This window comes from Tenrec ecaudatus, chromosome 2 (genome assembly GCF_050624435.1).
Source record: "Tenrec ecaudatus isolate mTenEca1 chromosome 2, mTenEca1.hap1, whole genome shotgun sequence".
Classification (NCBI taxonomy): Eukaryota; Metazoa; Chordata; class Mammalia; order Afrosoricida; family Tenrecidae; genus Tenrec; species Tenrec ecaudatus.
Window position 1 is genome coordinate 164,714,014 of NC_134531.1, and position 18,718 is coordinate 164,732,731.

An 18,718-nucleotide genomic window follows, 5' to 3' on the forward strand; every position below is an offset into this window, starting at 1 on the left:
CTATGAACCCCTTCTCAGAATGCTTATAAATGCATAGAACCAAAGACATGGAAGTATGGAGGAAGCCAATCCTATTTAAATATAGTTAGTAAAATACTTTGTTAAATGTTTGTTATAGTAATATGTGCTTCTTTATTAATACGGTAAAAAAAATAAGCTCTGGCAGCAGGTACACTAACTGGCAGTTTCAAAGTGGTATACATAAATGATATGCTGAAATACCTGTAACACCACTCTATGATGGGACAGCATCTGTCATTTCTATTGGTGACCAAGTCACAGTGCTAATACTACTGTGATAGAGTCCTATCTTCATCATGAAAAAAAATGCTTAGCTTGGGTTGGGAAAATAAAGATGATTTTCTCCCCCCAGCCAATTCAGAGACAGACTAATTCTATGTGTGGACTGAGGCTGAGCCCAAGGAAAAGGAGACCTAGAACTGGGGCAGGAGGGTTGATCAGAGTCTGTCCAGTGGTCTGCAAGCGGCAGGCCTTGACCTCCTGGGGATTCTGGAAGTGTCAGAAAACCCTGTCTAGGGTGTCAGAGGCTATAAATCCTTATGGAAACAGATAATCCCATTTTTCTCCCAGAGACTACCTGGCAGATTTGAACTACTGATCTTGCCGTTAACATCCTAATGTCTAATCTACAGTGCTACTAAGGCTCCTTGGAAGTGTCCTGGAGCCTGACAACTGGTCTGTGGGAGATGGAGGGGGGAGTGAAAGCAGTAACCCTGCCAGATAGCCTCTGCTTCATCCTGGGGAGGCTCTTTTCTGAGTTCATTTTAATGCCTCCTATAAGATTCTTTTATCAAAAAGAGTTTACCTGCCTGAGTTTGGGAAGCTTCCTTCACTTGACCTCAGCCATCCCTTCATGTGACATAAAACAAAGCTGAAGCCAAGAGAAGCGAGCTGGAGGCAAGCTGCCATGTGGTGGTAGAGTGGGGGATGTTCAGGGTCAGGCAGTAGGAAGCAACTGGGCAGGGGAAAGTTCCCTGAAACTCTTCTTGCCAACTAATTCAGGGAAGCTAACAGAGCCCGGGGCTGAGTCAGGACACCTACCCCCAGGACACCTACTCCTGGTCTGTTCCTACCTCAGGCTTCTCCCTTGTGGAGCAGGGTGCCTCTGGGCCCGTGATTCAGGGAGCTGGGTTCACTGACCCAGGGCGTTTGAGCTGAAGGTAAACCTCAGGTTGAGGATTACAGGGGAAGGGCCTGCCTGTGGACATGGATTAGCAGCCCTGAAAGAACTTTGTAACACATCCTGACTGAACAATTGTATCCTGAGTATTTAGTACCTGCATTGCAACAAGTTAACCTCCTTAATAAACCCTCTCATTATGTGTGTGGGGGGGGGGGGAGGGAAGGGGGTGGCCATGGGGGTTGGCATGACATTGAGGAGACCAAAGGAGAGAAAGCAAGCAGAAAGAGTAAACGTGACTGGAGGGATTTCCATTTATTTGTCTTGTCTGTGTCCCCTGATAAATCAGATACCCCCTCTAGTCTAGCGGATGGGTCCTTCTCCCAGTTACACAGCGCAGTGCTGCCGTGAGATGTGTGGCTGGGCACGCAAGCCATCAGTCACTCCATCTGCCAGTTGTACCTCTGAAATAACTCCTCTTTGCTGACCCCACTGCTATGCCTTTATCTTTGCTATTAATTTCTCTAACAGCCCCCAATTGATCTCTTTGATCCTATCTGCCTTCCTAGAAAGAAAATTCAGTCTTACTATGTCACTCTACTCCATTGTCGTACATAAGAGTCTCCTCACTGCCCACAAGACCAAGTCTAGTCTCTAGAGCAGGGATGGGGAAACTTTATTTCTGCCATGTTTGATATTTCTAACACACTTCAAGGGCCCCATTAGCCTAACATTTAATCAACTCACCCCTAATGTGATGGCTGGTACTAGTCTTTGGTGAGTCGTGATGTTAGCTGGTATTGATGATTTCTCAGGCCTTGTATGGCCCATGGCCAGACAGTCCCACCCCTGATCTAGAACCAATCAAGCCTGACTCCTGGTGGCCTTCCACCAGCCTCCTCAAGCTCCCCTCTTTTTCCAACATCCCCACTTCCCTTCTGCAAAGGAGACGGCCCAGGTCTCCCTGCCTGCTACACTACCCCAGGCAATAATATGACTGTGAGGAGCTCTGGTAGCTTGGCAGGTAAGGAATTGAGCAACCTACCACAAGATCAGTGGTTCAAATCCACTAACTGCTCCTTGGGAGAAAGATGAGGCTGTCTACTCCTATAAAGATTTTTAAGTTAGGGGGCAGGGAGGGAGGGAGGGGGGAAAATGAGGAGCTGATACCAAGGGCTCAAGTAGAAAGCAACTGTTTTGAGAATGATGAGGGCAATAAATGTACAAATGTGCTTGACACATGGATGGATTGTGATAAGAGTTGTATGATTTTTAAAAAAGATTTTGCCGTCTCAGAACTCCATGGGAGCAGTTCTACTTTGTCCTGCAGGGTTGTTATGGGTCTGAATAGACGCGGTGGCAGTGAGCGCTGAGGGGGCTATGGGAAACTAGCACATTCAGGAAACTGGGGATACTGCTCTCTTCTAAGGTCCCCATAGGAGCCCAGGTTGTGCTGCAAACTGTAACTCCAACTATTCATGAGCCCCTCTGCTAGAGACAAAGGAGGCTTCCAGAAGGATTCCCAGCCCTGGAAAACCACGGGGCAGTTCTACTCTGTCCTCCAGGGAACTTCTTAGTCCTCAGCATTGACCTGCTGGCAGTAGGTTTTAGTACTTCTGCAGGGTGACCGTCAGGGCTCTGGTGGAGCTGAGGCTATAGGTATTGGGCTGCTAGCCACAGGTTGGCACTTCAACCCCACTAGCCACTCTGCAGGAGAAAGACAAGACTGTACTTCCACAAAGATTTATAGGCTTGAAACCTTATATAGGGTCCCGGAATCAACTTGCAGGCAATGGGTTTGGTTTGGGGTTGTGTTCGTTTGTGGAGGCTGCGGTGGTGGGCAGGGATAGGTACACTCTGCCTTCTCTCTGGGACAGATAGAAGGTATTTCCAGGGGCCGGCCAGTGACACTGGGGAGGACAGAGAGCATCTGCACAGTTGGAGAGAGACTCTCATTTGCCACTTTTATTCAAATCAGAGGCAGGAGCCAGGTCACCAGAAATGGACCATAGCCTAGAGGCGGAGAGTTCACAGAATCGGGACACGTGGAAGTCTTCACCGGGACGGACCTCAGTGATCTTTCCTCTGGTTCAACTTCTTTCTGCTTCAGATGACTTGCCCATGTTCACTTGGGGACTTTGAAACAGAGCATAGATTGGGGTCAATATTTCTTCATTTTCTTCCTAATCCCCATATTCTGAGCTCTGGTCTCTGGACTCCAACCGGGAGGCTTAGGGAACTGGTCTTGGATTGATTTACCAAAGATAGGTTAATATGTCACTCCTGGGCAATGTCAAGTGCTGACTCTTACCAGGTTGTTGGTGCCTTACCAAAATGTCCCCTGCTGCAGGGCACTGACAATTACATGGGTACAGAGGGAGACAGCCCTCAGCCCCCAACCCTGCTGGGGCGAACGAGTCTCTCTCAGGCCTCCAGCAACCTGCTCCTTCTAGCCCAGAGAGCACAGGTGACCTTGTGTTGTGATGGGGCAAGTCTCGAAGTGCGTCTTTCACTCGCAGTGGCGTCAGAATGCCGTGCAGGAGAGTTTGAAAATAGGTTCCAGTTCCAACTATACCACTTCCTTCTGATTTGTATATCCTGGGGCTTGGGAAGAAAAGAACGAAAAATACAAGATGCTGCTCGTGTTTATTGTGTCTCATTTAGCCTCTCAGACAGTTCTGTAAGTAGATCCGGTTGTCGACTCCATTAGGAAACCGAGTCAGGGAAGTTAAGTCACTTATCCAAGATCTCATAACTAGTAAGCAGTGGTGCTGAGATTTGAGCCCAAGTCTGTCTTCCTGTGGATTGACTGCCATGGATTCGCTTGAGGACTAGAAGAAGTAGAAGAGGTGGAGGTTTTCAGCCCTGCTCCCCTGGCATTCAGGGTGCTGATTCTCACTGTGCCTCCCTGCGCCCCCAGACTGCCAGTCTTTGAGGAGGCATTCCATAAGAGATGCAGGCAGCAGGATCTAGAAGACCCCTAAGAAATGAGGCTCTGCCCCCCCTGAATAGGAGATCATCACCAGGGCCTGGTGTGTGGAGCCCTGCCTGGAAGGAGCCATGAGCCTCTAGGAGCAGAGAGGCCCCAGCCTTCAGGGCAGGAAGGTGGTGAGCTAGCATCGGTGGCCACAGTACCTCTGAAACTCATAGAAGGAAAACAGAATAAGGCATCTAATTCTCCACACTCACCTTCCTTCGATCATAACGCCTCTTTACAGATCCAGGCGCCATGCCAAGCACTCTGACACACTGCCGCCTTTCATCTTCACAACAGCCCTCAATTGAGTGGTTCCCATTATCACCGTCTCCACTTTACAGGCCGAGTACTCGAAAGCTCCGAGAGTTCACGGCCCTTGTTCAGGGTCCTGCAGTTGGTGAGGAGCGGAGCTGGGATGTTACCTCAGTTTACTTAACGCTAAAGCCACGGTGCTCCTAACAGTATAGGATAGTGTGATCTGGCAGTGGGGAAACCCATTTGAGATGGTTAAGGTTTATTGTGATAACCTGGTCAAAAAACACATGTAGGATTAATTGAAGGGTAGAGATATAAATGGTTCAGTGAACCTTGCCTTTCTAGTTCTCGGGTCTCTTGCTTTCTCAGGGTTGGACCAGGGTGCAGCTGCCTTAGCCAGTTCCCTGCTTTAGCTGGCAAGGCTCACTTCTTGTATGGCATCCCTGAGAAGGTACATGAACCTACCCCGATGCAGCCCTGGGTGCTGGAGCAGCTGTGTGGAGACCTCTGCCAGTGCTGAGATGCTTACACGTTCACTGATTCAGCTTTCCTCCTGCAGTCAGCATCATTGCCTGTGTTTTGTGAGATGGAGGAGGACTTTGTAGATTGGTGTCGGACATATGGGCTAATGTTGGACTTTGTCTTTGGGGCTTGGACAGCACTGAGTTGGGATGCTTTCTTAATGTACACTTACCCTTTATATAACACTCTCTCTTATATCCATATGAGTTTCTGTGGATTTGTTTCCCTAGTTTCCCTAGACTAATACACCACTGTTCTCATTCCGATTCCAGACCTAGCACACCCTGGCGTCTTAGTGGTCCTTCCTCAGAAGACCTTTGAGCAAGTCTCGTCTCGGTCCAAGAGCTATGAAGCTGAAAGTGAAAGCAGCTTACAGCTGTTATCCATTTCTTCTTGTTTTAGAAATCGTTTTATTGGGGGACTTTATCCATTTATTCAAAGAGGGTCTGTGCAGGAATTAAACAGAAGGCTGGGACCCGGGGTGGTGGGATGTGAAACGCGACATAAATGTGAGCTAAGCAAGAGCTCTCCATTTCCAGTAATCATGGGCTACCTTTGGAAGACATTGAAAACAATTTAAAAAGCTAAACAAAATAAATTCAAACATATGGATAAAAAAACCAAACTAACTGCTATCTAGTTGGTTCTGACTACTAGTGACCCTGTAAGGACAGTAGAACTGCCCTGTGGGTCCCTAGACTGTAACTCTGGACCAGAGTAGATGACGTCATCTTTCTCCTGTGGAGCAGCTGTTGGTTTAGAACTCCTAACCTTTCAGTTCCCAGCCAAACATGTAACCAGTATACTACCAGGGCTCCTTATAGCCCATGCCCACTCACTGACATGGAGTCAATCCTGACGTCGTGACCCCCTCTGGGTTCGCAAGACTAGCTGTTCACTGGAGTAGAAAGCCCAGTCTTTCTCCGGAGGAGGAACTGCCTGTGGTTTCTAACGGCCAACCGGGGCTCCTTAAGACTCTCTATTATATATACCATACATATATATACATATATATTTTCCATTAGATTTGCATTGTGTGTACATGTATTGCTATTGTTGTTCATTGCTGTTGAGTTCTTTCAGACTCATGGCCACCCCTGTGTACAGACAGAACTGCACAGTAGACTGGCCAAGGTTGTGATCTCTCAGAAGCAGCGTACCAAGCCTGTCTTTCCTAGACGTTGCTGAAGGAGCAGGGAGGCAGGGTGCAGGGGAGACCCCCCTTTGGGCTAGCAATCGATCACCATATATGCTTCATTGTTATTGTTGCCATCGTTATTAAAGTTGGTTTCAGCTTGCAGCAACCCCATGTGCCTGAGTAGAACTGCCCCACAGGGTTTCCTCTTCGTTTTGACTTGGCCCCATAGGGTTTTCAAAGCCCTATGTAATATTTATAGGAAAAGATGGGCAGGTATTTCTCCTGTGCAGTCACAGAGTAGGATTGAACCTTCCACTGGGTAGTAGCCACTTCCAAGCTACTAACACTGGGGAGGTGTGTGTGTGTGTGTGTGTGTGTGTGTGTGTGTTTTCCGAAAAGTTCCAGGGGGGGGAGAGATAAAGGAATTTTCCACAAGCCTTTTGACTCCGCCCTGTATATATGTGTGTGTGGTGTCCTGGAATAAGAGAAGAACCATCCAGCCCTGACATCCTTCACCATAAAGAGCAGATAAACATTGTTTTAAACCCTAAGTGTCAGAATTCTCAACCTGTGGGTCGCGACCCCTTTGGGGGAGTCAAACCGCCCTTTCACAGGGTCGCCTGATTTATAACAGTAGCAAAACGACAGTTATGAAGTAGCAATGAAAATAATTTTATGGTTGGAGGAACTGTATGAAAGGGCTGCGCTTATACTGGGGACAGCACCGGAGACACAGTGTGGGAATTGCACCTGACCTGATCCCACCACACCGAGGCAAATCACTGGGGGGAGTGCAGCGGAACAGCAAGGGAATGGAGTGGCAAGGTCCCCAGGGAATGCTGAAAGTGGACTTCGGGGCCAGGGCGTGGTGCCCCAACAGACTGGACTGGAAAATGCTCCTAAGGGCCAGCAAACGATCCCTGAACTAACTACAAGCTTTTCTCTTGTGAACTGTTTTATTCTGTTCTTTGTCAGTGGTTTGTTTTTGTTGTTTTGTTGTCTGGTTGTATACTGTTGCTTTGTTTTCCTCTGTCTAGTTTTCGTGCATGTTAGTGACTCCACAGGTCTGTCTGAATAGGACAGGCTGGATGAACTATCTGGAGGAAAAACAACGGGACCGACAGTTTTGGGGGGACTTGGGGTGGGGGGGTAGGGAGGGTAAGGAAGTGGTGTTAACAAACCCAGGGACAAGGGAAAAACATGGGACCCCAAATGGTAGAGACGTGGGAGTGGCAGGCCTGGTGGGAAATGATCAAGGGTAAGGTTGCTTAGAGAAGACGTATACTCTAGCCCAGGTGGCGATGAAGCATGGTAGTAGGGCAGGAGGAAAGTCAAGGGAGATGGAGGAAAGAGCTAGGAGTCAAAGGGCATTCATGGAGGTCTAGACAAAGACATGTACATGCAAATATATATAGGAGGATGGGGAAATAGATCTATGTGTCTATATTTATAGGTCAAGTATTAAGGTGGCGGAAGGACCTTGGGCCTCTACTCAAACACTCCCTCAATGCATGAATACCTTCTTTTATTAAATTGGAACTCTATGATGCTCACTCTCCAGACACAACGGCTGGAGCCAAAGTGTGTGAACAAGTAAATGTGGTGAAGAAAGCTGATGGTGCCCGGCTATCAAAAGAGATAGTGACTGGGGTCTTAAAGGTTTGAAGATAAACAAGCGGCCATCTAGCTCAGAAGCAACAAAGTCCACATGGAAGAACACACCAGCCTGAGTGAGCGAGTGGTCCCGAAGGGATCAGTTACCAGGCATCAAAGAACAAAAAATCATATCATTGACTGCACACCTCCATGATAGGATCGCTGAAGACAAATGGGTGCATAAGCAAATGTGGTGAAGAAAGCTGATGGTGCCCGGCTATCAAAAGAGATAGTGTCTGGGGTCTTAAAGGCTTGAAGGTGAACAAGCGGCCATCTAGCTCAGAAGCAAATAAGCCCACATGGAAGAAGCACACCGGCCAGTGCGATCACGAGGTGCCCAAGGGACCAGGTATAAGGCATCATGCACAAAAAAAAAAGATATAAGTGTGTGTATGTATGTGTATATATGTGTATATGTATATATGTATGTATATATATGTATATATATATATCACATTAAATGAAGGGGGAAGTGCAGAGTGGAGACCCAAGGCCCAAGTGTCGACCAATGGAGATCCCCTCATAGAGGGGTTTAGGAGAGGAGATGGGTTAATTAGGGTGTGAGGTAGTATCGATGAGGAACACAGCTTTCCCCCGGATCCTGGATGCTTCCTCCCCCCAACTACCATGATCCGAATTCTACCTTGCAGGGCTGGATAGGACAGAGGCTGTACACTGGTGCATATGAGGGTTGGAGGTACAGGGAATCCAGGGTGGATGATACCTTCAGGACCAAGGGTGTGAGGGACGATGCTGGGAGAGTGGAGGGTGAGTGGGTTGGAAAGGGGGAACTGATTACAAGGATCCACATGTGACCTCTTCCCTGGGAGAGGGACAGCAGAGAAGGGGGAAGGGAGACTCCGGATAGGGCAAGATATGACAAAACAACGATGTATAAATTACCAAGGGCATATGAGGGAGGGGGGAATGGGGAGGGAGGAGGGGAAAAAAAAGAGGACCTGATGCAAGGGGCTTAAGTGGAGAGCAAATGCCTTGAGAATGATTGGGGCAGGGAATGTATGGATGTGCTTTATACAATTGATGTATGTATATGTATGGATTGTGGTAAGAGTTGTATGAGTCCCTAATAAAATGTAAAAGAAGAAAAAAAAAAAGAAAGGGCTGCGCTTTATTCAGTCTTAGTTCTCTAGCGCTGCTGAAACAGAAACAGCACACGTGGATGGCTTTAGCAAACAAATTCATTTTCTCTCAGTTGCCAAAATACCAAACTCACAGCTATCGAGTCAATGCCAACTTGCGGTGACTGTACAGACTAGGGTAAAATTGCCTCTGTGGGTTTCTGAGACTGCAACTCTTTGCGGGAATAGAAAGCCTGTCTTTCTCCCAAGGATCCTCTAGTGGTTTCAAACTACGGACCTAACTGCAGATTGCAGTTTAGAAGACTAGAAATCTGAATTCAAGGTGCTGCTTAGTCTCTTAGATTTCTAAAAGGATTAATTTAAAGCACACCCCACACTAGTCCAACCTTATTATAGACAACCCATTCTGCAATGGGAAATAACCACAGAGTTAGAATGTAGGATACAATTCAATTCACAAGTAGCACATGGTGAGCAATCCCGTGGAGTCATCACTTCACTGTTTCTTCTGGTCTTCTAGCTAGAGCTCAGTGAATTTATACATATTAAACAAAACAAAAAATTTAAATTCCTGACAGAATGGAAAGACCTGTGTTCTAGTTCATTTTTTGCCATTAATGATCGACATGCGCTTCTCAGCCCACCATGGCCTCATCTTAAAATAACAGGAACAACAGCAGAACTATTGGGCTCTGATGGTCTGCCAGGGGTATGCTGAGTGCTTTATACCAGTCATCTCATAACAATCCTATGAGGCTGTACCGTTATTCTATTTTACACATGAGAACTGAGGCACAAGGATATTAAGAAATTTCCCCACAAATACATAGCTAGGAAGTGAAGGACCCGGCATTTGAACCGAAGTTCGCCCAATTCAGAGCCTGCTGGCTTGCACTTGGCAGTAATTCCACCTCCCTCTGGTTGACTTCATAGGTCTTGCACATCTGTCATTGTAACATGTGAAATCACTATTGCACCTCTAAAGTCCCATTCAATTATTCATGCCAACACATGTATGTATGTATGCACATACCACATAAAGCTATACATCTTTCTCCTTTTGTTCAAAACATTTTTAATCATTTTATTAGGGGCTCATACAACTCCTATCACAATCCATACATACATCAATTGTATAAAGCACATTTGTAAATTCATTGCCCCCATCATTCTCAAAACATCTGCTCTCCACTTAAGCCCCTGGCATCAGGTCCTCATTTTTTTCCCTCCCTCCCTGCTCCCCCTTCCCTCATGAGCCCTTGATAATTTATGAATTATTATTTTGTCATATCTTGCCCTGTCCAACATCTCCCTTCACCACTTTTCTGTTGTTCGTCTCCCAGGGAGGAAGTTACATGTAGATCCTTGTAATCGGTTCCCCCTTTCCAACCCACCCTCCCTCTACGTTCCCAGTATCGCCATTCACACCACTGTACCTGAAGGGATCATCTGCCCTGGATTCCCTGTGTTTCTAGTTTCTATCTATACCAGTGTACATACTCTGGTCTAGCCAGACCTGTAAGGTAGAATTGGGATCATGATAGTGCGTGGGGGGAGGGCACGAAGCATTTAGGAACTAGGGGAAAGTTGTATTTTTCATCGTTGCTACATTGCACCCTGTCAGGCTCACCTCCTCCCTGAGACCCCTCTGCAAGGGGATCTCCAGTGGCCGGCAAATGGGCTTTGGGTCTCCACTCCGCACTCCCCACTTCATTCACTATGGTAAGATTTTTTTGTTCTGAGGATGCCTAATGCCTGATCCCTTCAACACCTCGTGATCGCACAGGCTTTGTTCAAAACATTTGTTAAGATTGTATGTAGTAAGGACCCTTCCTAGGCACTGGGGCTGAACAAGATAAACTGATCCCTACTTTTTTTAGAACTTGTATTCTAGTTGGAGAACTCAAAACAATAAACAAGTAGGCAAACATAAGATGGATTGAACAATGGTCTTCTGACTTCCTAAGCCTCCACTTCCTCGTTTGTGAAAATGGAGCTCTAATAACTCCCGGAGATTATTGCGATATTTTGGTAAAAACAAATACATAAGGAACTTGGCGGATTGTAGGTATAAAAGAAATACTAGTTAATCCATCTACTTGACAGACCCTAAGCATATACTGGCTACTGGGCACTAGAAATATAAAAAGTAACAAAAAAGATGCCCTGCCTGCAAGTGGTTTCCAGTCTAGGAAAAGGAACATAATTGTTGCTTACCATCATTCCCTCCATCTGGTTACTTCTCTGGAATCTCACTGTGTTGTGAGAAGACATTTAGAATTAGAATTTAGATTCCTTGAAGGCCTCTTATGTTCTTCATTTATAAAGTATTAGTGAGTATTCTTGCTGTATCTGTCTTATCCGGGAAACAAGCAATCACTACGCCAACAGGGTTCCCCATACCTTACCCCATGAGCTCTTAATCTGTAATCTGAATGGAAGACCCAGGGCCAAACATCACCTCAGAATGCTGTGATTTACTGTGGCTTAGGAAGGCCCACAACAGTGCTATGGAAGCTCGGGAAAGGGAATTATAGAAATGTATAAATGTGAATGGTATTTTTGAATTGAAACAATTATAAAATGCTTGAAAAGGAAGATACCTTTTTACCTAACAATGTGCGCTGCAACTGACTTTATAGTGCTATCTGTTCATAGCAGGGCTGTTCACATTCCTCATCTCTGATTAGAGGAGATTCACCAGAGGCTTAATCCATGTTTGACTCTGCCAATGGATTTTGGGTTTTCACTGTCATCCATCGCCTTCTGCAAACCAGGTGTGCACAATGTAAGCTCCGATACTATTCCCTCTTTCAGATTTGAATTATATTTACAATCCTTGGATCACATGAGCTGATGTGCTTCTTCCACGTGGACTTGTTGACACTTCATTTAGATGGCTGCTCATTTTACACACCTTTACCATCCCAGGTGCTATTTCTTTCTGATAGCCGAGCATCACCTATTTTCTTCACCACACTGTGCAACATCACCCATCTCTTCAGTGAGATCTTCATGGGGTTGAGCATCAAGCAGGGGTCATGTCATAAGAACCAATTATTCTTTAAAAAAAAAAGGAAGAAAGAAAGAACTCATTGTTCTTAGATTAGGGATAGAATTAAGTGCAAACACAAAATCTATTCATGCATATGGTTCATATATGTCTCTGGTTCCTCTTAGATACATCATATTTTATGTTGGATTATCAATTATCAATCATTATCAATTATCATTATCAATCATCCCCTTGGGGAGTCACTTCCATGTCCATCAAGTCAATATTGACTCATAGGACAGGGCAGCACTGCCCCTGTGAGTCTCTGAGCCTGCAAATCTCACAGAAGTAGAAAACCTCATCTTTCTCTTACTGAACTGGCTAGTGGTTTTGAACTGCTGACCTTGCATTTAGCAGCCCAAGAGGTAACCACTATGCATTGAGAGTCATTTGTTTAGCATAGAATTTTTTTCCTGTTTTTTTAAAAAAAATTTTGTGTTTGTATTCTTTAGCATAGAATTTAAAACACTGTTGAGAAAAGGAAATTATACAAAAATAGGCCAACTATTAACTTTGATACATGAATTGTTGACTTGTACAGATTAAACTCTTAAGTACACTATTTACATGAATAACAGGGGTTGGTGATAGGACAAATCTTCCAATAATATATTCATGCACAGCAGCAGAGTTATGCCTAGTTGATTAATATACCATATGTTATAATGAAGCAAAGAGGGCATTAAAACGGTAAGTATATGGTAGGTCAGGGCAACCATTCATTAGACACCCTCAAGGCAAGAGATTCAAGCCAGGGTCCAATGTCTGCCAGTTTTGTGCCCTTGGTCTAGTGGTCCTTTATTCTCACACTGGGGAGTTTCAGCCTAAAGTCCAATGGCTACAGGTGAGTTTGAGGTAAAGCCTAGTTCACTTATTGGAATTTCCACGTTGAGTCCTTCAGGTGTGGTATATGAAGGATGTTGTGTGCCTCAAAAGAACAGAACCTATTAGTATTAAGACTGCAGATGAACAGTGGACCTCCACTCAAGTACTTCCTCAATGCAAGAACACATTGTTCTATTAAACTGGCATTCCATGATGCTCACCTTCCCGACATAATCACTGAAGACAAATGGGTGCATAAGCAAATGTGGTGAAGAAAACTGATGGTGCCTGGCTATCAAAAGATACAGTGTCTGGGGTCTTAAAGGTTTAAAGATAAACAAGCAGCCATCTAGCTGAGAAGCAACAAAGCCCACATAGAAGAAGCACACCAGCCTGTGAGAACATCTGTAGGCAACTGGACATCCCCTTACAGAAGGGTCGCGGGGAAGAGACGAGCCAATCAGGGTCCAGTGTAGCAACAATGAAACATACAACTTTCCTCAAGTTTTTAAATGTCCTCCTCCCCCCACTATCATGATTCCAATTCTACCATACAAATCCAGCTAAACCAGAGAATGTATACTGGTACAGATGGGAACTAGAAACACAGAGAATCCAGGACAGATGAACTCATTAGAACCAGTGGTGAGAGTAGCAATACTGGGAGGGTGGAGGGAAGGTGGAGTAAAACGGGGGAACTGATTACAAGGATCTACATATAACCTCTTCCCTGAGAGATGAACAACAGAAAAGTGGGTAAAGGGAGACGTCAGACAGTATAATACAGGAAAAATAATAATTTATAAATTATCAAGGTTTCATGGGGACAGGTTGGGAGGGAGGGGAAAATGAGAAGCTGATACCAAGGGCTCAAGTAGAAAGCAAATATTTTGAGAATGATGATAGCAACAAATGTACAAATGTGCTTGACACAATGGATGGATGTACGAATTGTGATAAGAGTTGTACGAGTCCCCAATAAAATGATTTTTTAAAAGAAAAACAAAACAAGAAGCACAGAACCTAAAGTTATAGTAGTCTATAGAAACTGAAACTCGTTACAGGAGTAGAAAGTCCTGTCTCTCTCCCACAGAGTGGCTGGTAGTTTCAAACTGCTGACCTTACCAATAGCAGCCAAGCAGAACCACTATGCCAGCAGGGCTCCTAAATGGAGGGCAACATATTGGGACTGGATACTGAATGCCCCATGCCTGTAGTAATTTCTTACATAAGTATTTTGGTGCCAAAGACACTCTCTTATATTCCTTATTCCTGGCACCTATAACCTGTCTCCATGACTGTCTGGGTTAGGGTCAAGAGCAACAGGGAATGGGGATGAAGAGTTGATGGTCTTATAAAAATAAGGTCACACAACATATACGTAAGCCACATGAAATGACTCATTTGCATGTGAAAATGAAAGGCAAATCATAAGACATCCTTCTTACATTTTCACAAACTCATAGGATGTGCCATCTGGATGGGCCTTTAGAGGTTTTCTAGTCTTACTCTGTCTTCCTTGATGGAGGAACTGGGCTCAGAGATGGAACTTATTCTGCTGGAATTCACAGGGAATCCTTGAGAGACCCTTCCACATCTCTTGTATTCTTTCCAACACACTGCTGACCTTCTTCTTGGGACTGTGTTGTTAGGTACCCTGGAGTGTTTCCAACTCATAACCACATTTGCTCACAGGAACAGATCTGTACCCAGGAGCGCGTTTTCACCCAGCCCTGCACCATCCTCACAATGTTTGAGCGCATTGGGACAGCCGCAGGATTAACATTTGATGGGAAATAGGAAGGGTGGGAGCAAGGAGAAAGACCGGAAGAGGAATGAGGATCTTTTCATTAGCCCAGACGGAAGACGGCCCCAGTGTTGTTTATGTGGAGCTATGAAGCTACGTTAAATGCACCCTCTGGGGACCCTAGTTACCCCAAGGAAGGGCAGCTTTCTCCCTGGTGATAGCTGTTTCAAGGAGAAGGTTGGAGATCTGGCACCGAGCCCATCACCAGCATCTGCTTGGTTCTTGAGTCCCGCTCATGGCCGCTCTTTGGTCACATGCATGAAGAGGCAGCTGAGCTGTGTATAGAGGGAGGTGCAGGAGCGACGGGAGGCTCCGGCGCCAGTGGCTACCGAGTTGGCGTTGGACAAGTTACTCAACTTCACTGACCCTCAGTGCTCCTGTCTAAATGTGGGCCTAGGAGCTCTGCCTTGGCCCAACTGGTTGTACAAATGGTTCACATGCTCACCTGCCAACTGCAGGTTGAAGGTTCGAGTCCACCCAAAGGTGTCTTAGAAGACAGCCCAGGTCCATTTAAGTCTGAAAACTCAGCCATTGAGAATGGAATAGAGCACAGTTTCCCTCTGTTCCACATCCCGTTGCCGTGAATCAGACAGCTTGGTCGAATACTGCCTACTTCACAGGAGGAAAACCTGTGCACAACAGCACAGGAGCTGACAGACAAAGCAAGGACTCGTTAAATGCCAGCTGTTTGTTGTGGTGTGGCTACTAGATAATCTAGAGTCGTTTGTATAATCTAAGGTCCTTCCTTGGTAACATAGTAGTTATGAGTTGGGTTGCAATCCAAAAGGTCAGCAGTTCAAAACCACCAGCCACTCCTCAGGAGAAAGACAGGGCTTTCTACTCTAAACAGGTACAGCCTGGGAAACCCACAGGGACAGTTCTACTCTGTCCTACACGGTCGATATGAGTCGGAATCAACTCAATGGCAGTGAGTTTGATTTGGTTTTGCCATTCTGCAAAACTAAAATGTTGGTGTTAGATCAATACAAGAAAACATGTTTTTAAAAGGGGTCCAAGAATTGCTGGATTCTTTGCTCCTTAGAAAGAAAGAGGGAAAAAGAAAGAAAGAAAGAGGATTTCACTAAGGACAAATTTTCCTTCTGAATCCCTGAATAAATATTTTCTCAAAGAAACATTCTAGAAATTGATTGTGGTAGCAATTGTCTAGTACTGCTTGATGTACTTCAATGATATATCTGTATTAGCTCCCAATAAAATGGTTTTGAGAAAAATAAAGAAACATTCTAGATAAATGCAAGTAATAGGAGAAACCATGTGAATATCCTCAGAGTCCAGCAGTTGCTATTGTATTCGAGCTTAAATTCTGAGCACCAGGTTTACAGGCGGCTAGGAATAACAACGAAAGGCCCAAATCCATTTGCAGAGTCCCCAAGTGGATTGAGCCTCCACTGAACTCCTTCTGGGAGCCCGGTGGCAGGTGGCAGTGGGGTGCACTTCAGACTGTGAACTTGGTGGTTAGCAATTCAAAATCAGCAGCCTCTCAATAGGAAAAAGAGGAGGCTCTGTGCTCCCAGAAAGCCATTGGGGTACTTCTGCTGTCTAACTGGATCTCTGACGGGGAATCTCCACTTGATGGCAGGCACCAAGTTTGTTTGTTTGAATTTGTTCTTTCCGGTGATCCAGGAATGTGAACAGTCTTGCCCTCAGATAGAGTGGATTACTACCACTCCCTAACCAACTCAGGGAGGGGCAGCCCTCCTTAGGGGCTTGCCTGGATCTGTCCTTGATGGAGATTGGAGTACTGGAGTCTCATAGTCCTGAGCGCCTTGGTCAGAGGACCCAGGACTTATAAGCTCTTCTGTCTCAATCATGTTCCCATTCCCATTTCTATAGTTTTTCCTACAACTGTGATGTATTGATCTGCTGCCAATCCTGCTTCTGTGACAGTGTCCTTTGTCTTCCCATGGCCTCATTAAGATGTTGTTAGGTACTATCCAGTCGTTTACACTCCTTAGTGACGCTGTGCACAACAGGATGAAACACTACCCAGTCCTGGGCCATCTTTACAATTGTTCTTGTTAAGGACAATTTTTTTTTGGCTGCCCTTTCACTTTGCCAAGAATGATGTCCTTCTCAAGGGACTTGTCTCTCTTGACAATATGTCCAAAGCATATAAGACGAAGTCTTACCATCTTTGCCTCTAAGGAGCACTCTGACCCTACTTCTTCCAAGACAAAATTGTTTGTCCTTTTATTAGTCCATGGTCCTTTCAATATTTTTCTCCAGCACCACAATTCAAATGCATCCATTCTTCTTTGGTCTTCCTTATTCAACATCCAACTTTCACATGCTTATGAGGCAATGGGAAATAGCAAGGCTTGGGAAAGACAATGGCTCTCTATTAACCCTTGGATGCCATTGAGACCTTGTACTAATAGTCTCCCTCAGCCAATGAGCTGTCTTTCTCTTGTCTTTGTCCTGTTTTAAGACTTAATAAGTCTTCTCATTAAATTATATTTGAGGCTTGGGGGTCTCTTTTGAAGCACTATTAAGGCATAATTGATATTGAAATAAGATTTGGCTTTCCTGGAGGCAACTTGCAGAGAGAGCTGTGCAGAGCATCCCATGACACAGTTCCAGAGGAAGCAGCAGGTAGAGAAAGCCAGGTAAAGGGAGGAGGAGACACCAGGCCAGGGAGAAGGCAGGCAGACAGCCTCCCACTGGTGCTGCCAGTCTGGGGGTGAAGCTGACTCTGGGTAAACGCATGAGGACTTGTGAACTTTGCCACCGTCGCCTCAGCCGTGGGCTCCAGCTGTACTGAACTATGCTCAGTTGACTCTGGAACTTTCCATGAAACAGAGGTGAAGTCAGGGAAATGTGTATTAGTGTCAAATGGAGTCGTACCTTCTAAAGACTGTATTTGGCACCTAGAAGCCTTCAACTCTCTACCTTCCTGTGCCCAATATTATCATGTCAACCTTGCAAGCAAGCTGGGCTGTTTTCCGTTTCCTACACGGGCTTACGTCTTCCCACTCTTTGTGCTGTGGACTCCATTCAAAGTCACATTCTCAGCCATCTCTTACCTCAGTGAATTCATTAACATGTGTTTTTACTGGCCAGAAAAACATATAGAAAAGTACATAAAACATAAATGTACACCTTGATGAGTGGTGAAGGCACTTACCCCCGAGGTAAGCATGACCTGATCTCTTACACCACGGAGGGGCTTCGCCAGACTCTGCACTTCAAACTAGTGGATTTATACGGTTTCTGTCTGGCTTCTTTTGCTCAACTTTCCCTTTTAGAGACTTTTTTTTCCCCTCTTATGATATAAATCAGTAGTTGCTTTTCCTCTCTTAAATTTTTTTTTTTGGTTAGAGTGGAAAAAACAACTTTATTATTAACTTATTTCAACAGGAAAAGTTGCCCAGAGACACGGGCCGCATTTCCATCGGCAGCAGGCAGCAGGTGGCAGAAGGGCACGCATGTCGGTAGGCCTAGGATCGTCTCCTTGCATCCTAGCAGAGGGGAGCCCAGGGAAGGGGCTAGGTTCCCTCCATTCAGCTGAGAGAGACCTGAGACCACCCTAGCCACGGAAGCCCGAGACAACAGTCAAAGGCCAATCCGGAAGGAAATACAGGGGGGGCGCAGGATGCGACCCCTCAAGACTGGCATCACCAGGGGGGCGTCATGGGTTGAGGGTTCTGTAGATAGGACATCACCACCGCCGAGATGGACAACATAAAGCTACTCATCCTCTGCTTGGTGTCCTCTGAACTCCGGGAATTGGCCAAGCTGATGAAGGAGCAGTAGACAGCCACCCAAGCACACCATTTCAGCTTGAGCAGGAGTCCGCACATGCTAAAGATCATGCCGAGTAGGTTCATGTAGTCCGGCGTCGGATCGTCCAAGGCCGGGTTACACTCGCTCGGCGGAGGCTTGTACCGCAACACTTTGTTGGGCCTCCGTGGGTCCGACATATTGTTCGCAGACATAGCCGAGTGGAAGGCTGGGACGCACCCCGTCCGCGGCGCGGCGGCAGCTTCCCTTAAATTTTTTTTAAATTGTGATTTGAGCGCACGTTTACAAAGCACATTGGTTTTCCCTTCAGTAGCACATGCAGGTTTTGTGCAGGGTATGGGCGGCGATCCCCTCAAGGTAGCAGCACTGATCCCTCTTCCTTCCTGTGTGTACGGCTTTCCCGAGCCCTCCTTTCCTTCTGTGCCCAGTGCCCTGGACAAATGCTGCCCTTTGGAGCGCCTCTGGTTGATTGATCTCAAG

At 45.8% G+C, this 18,718-nt stretch overlaps 1 pseudogene; it reads right to left on the minus strand.

The window, feature by feature from the left end:
- Window positions 1-18,061: 18,061 nt before the first annotated feature.
- On the minus strand, window positions 18,062-18,478 carry LOC142441081 (PAT complex subunit Asterix pseudogene; annotated as a pseudogene).
- Window positions 18,479-18,718: the final 240 nt, after the last annotated feature.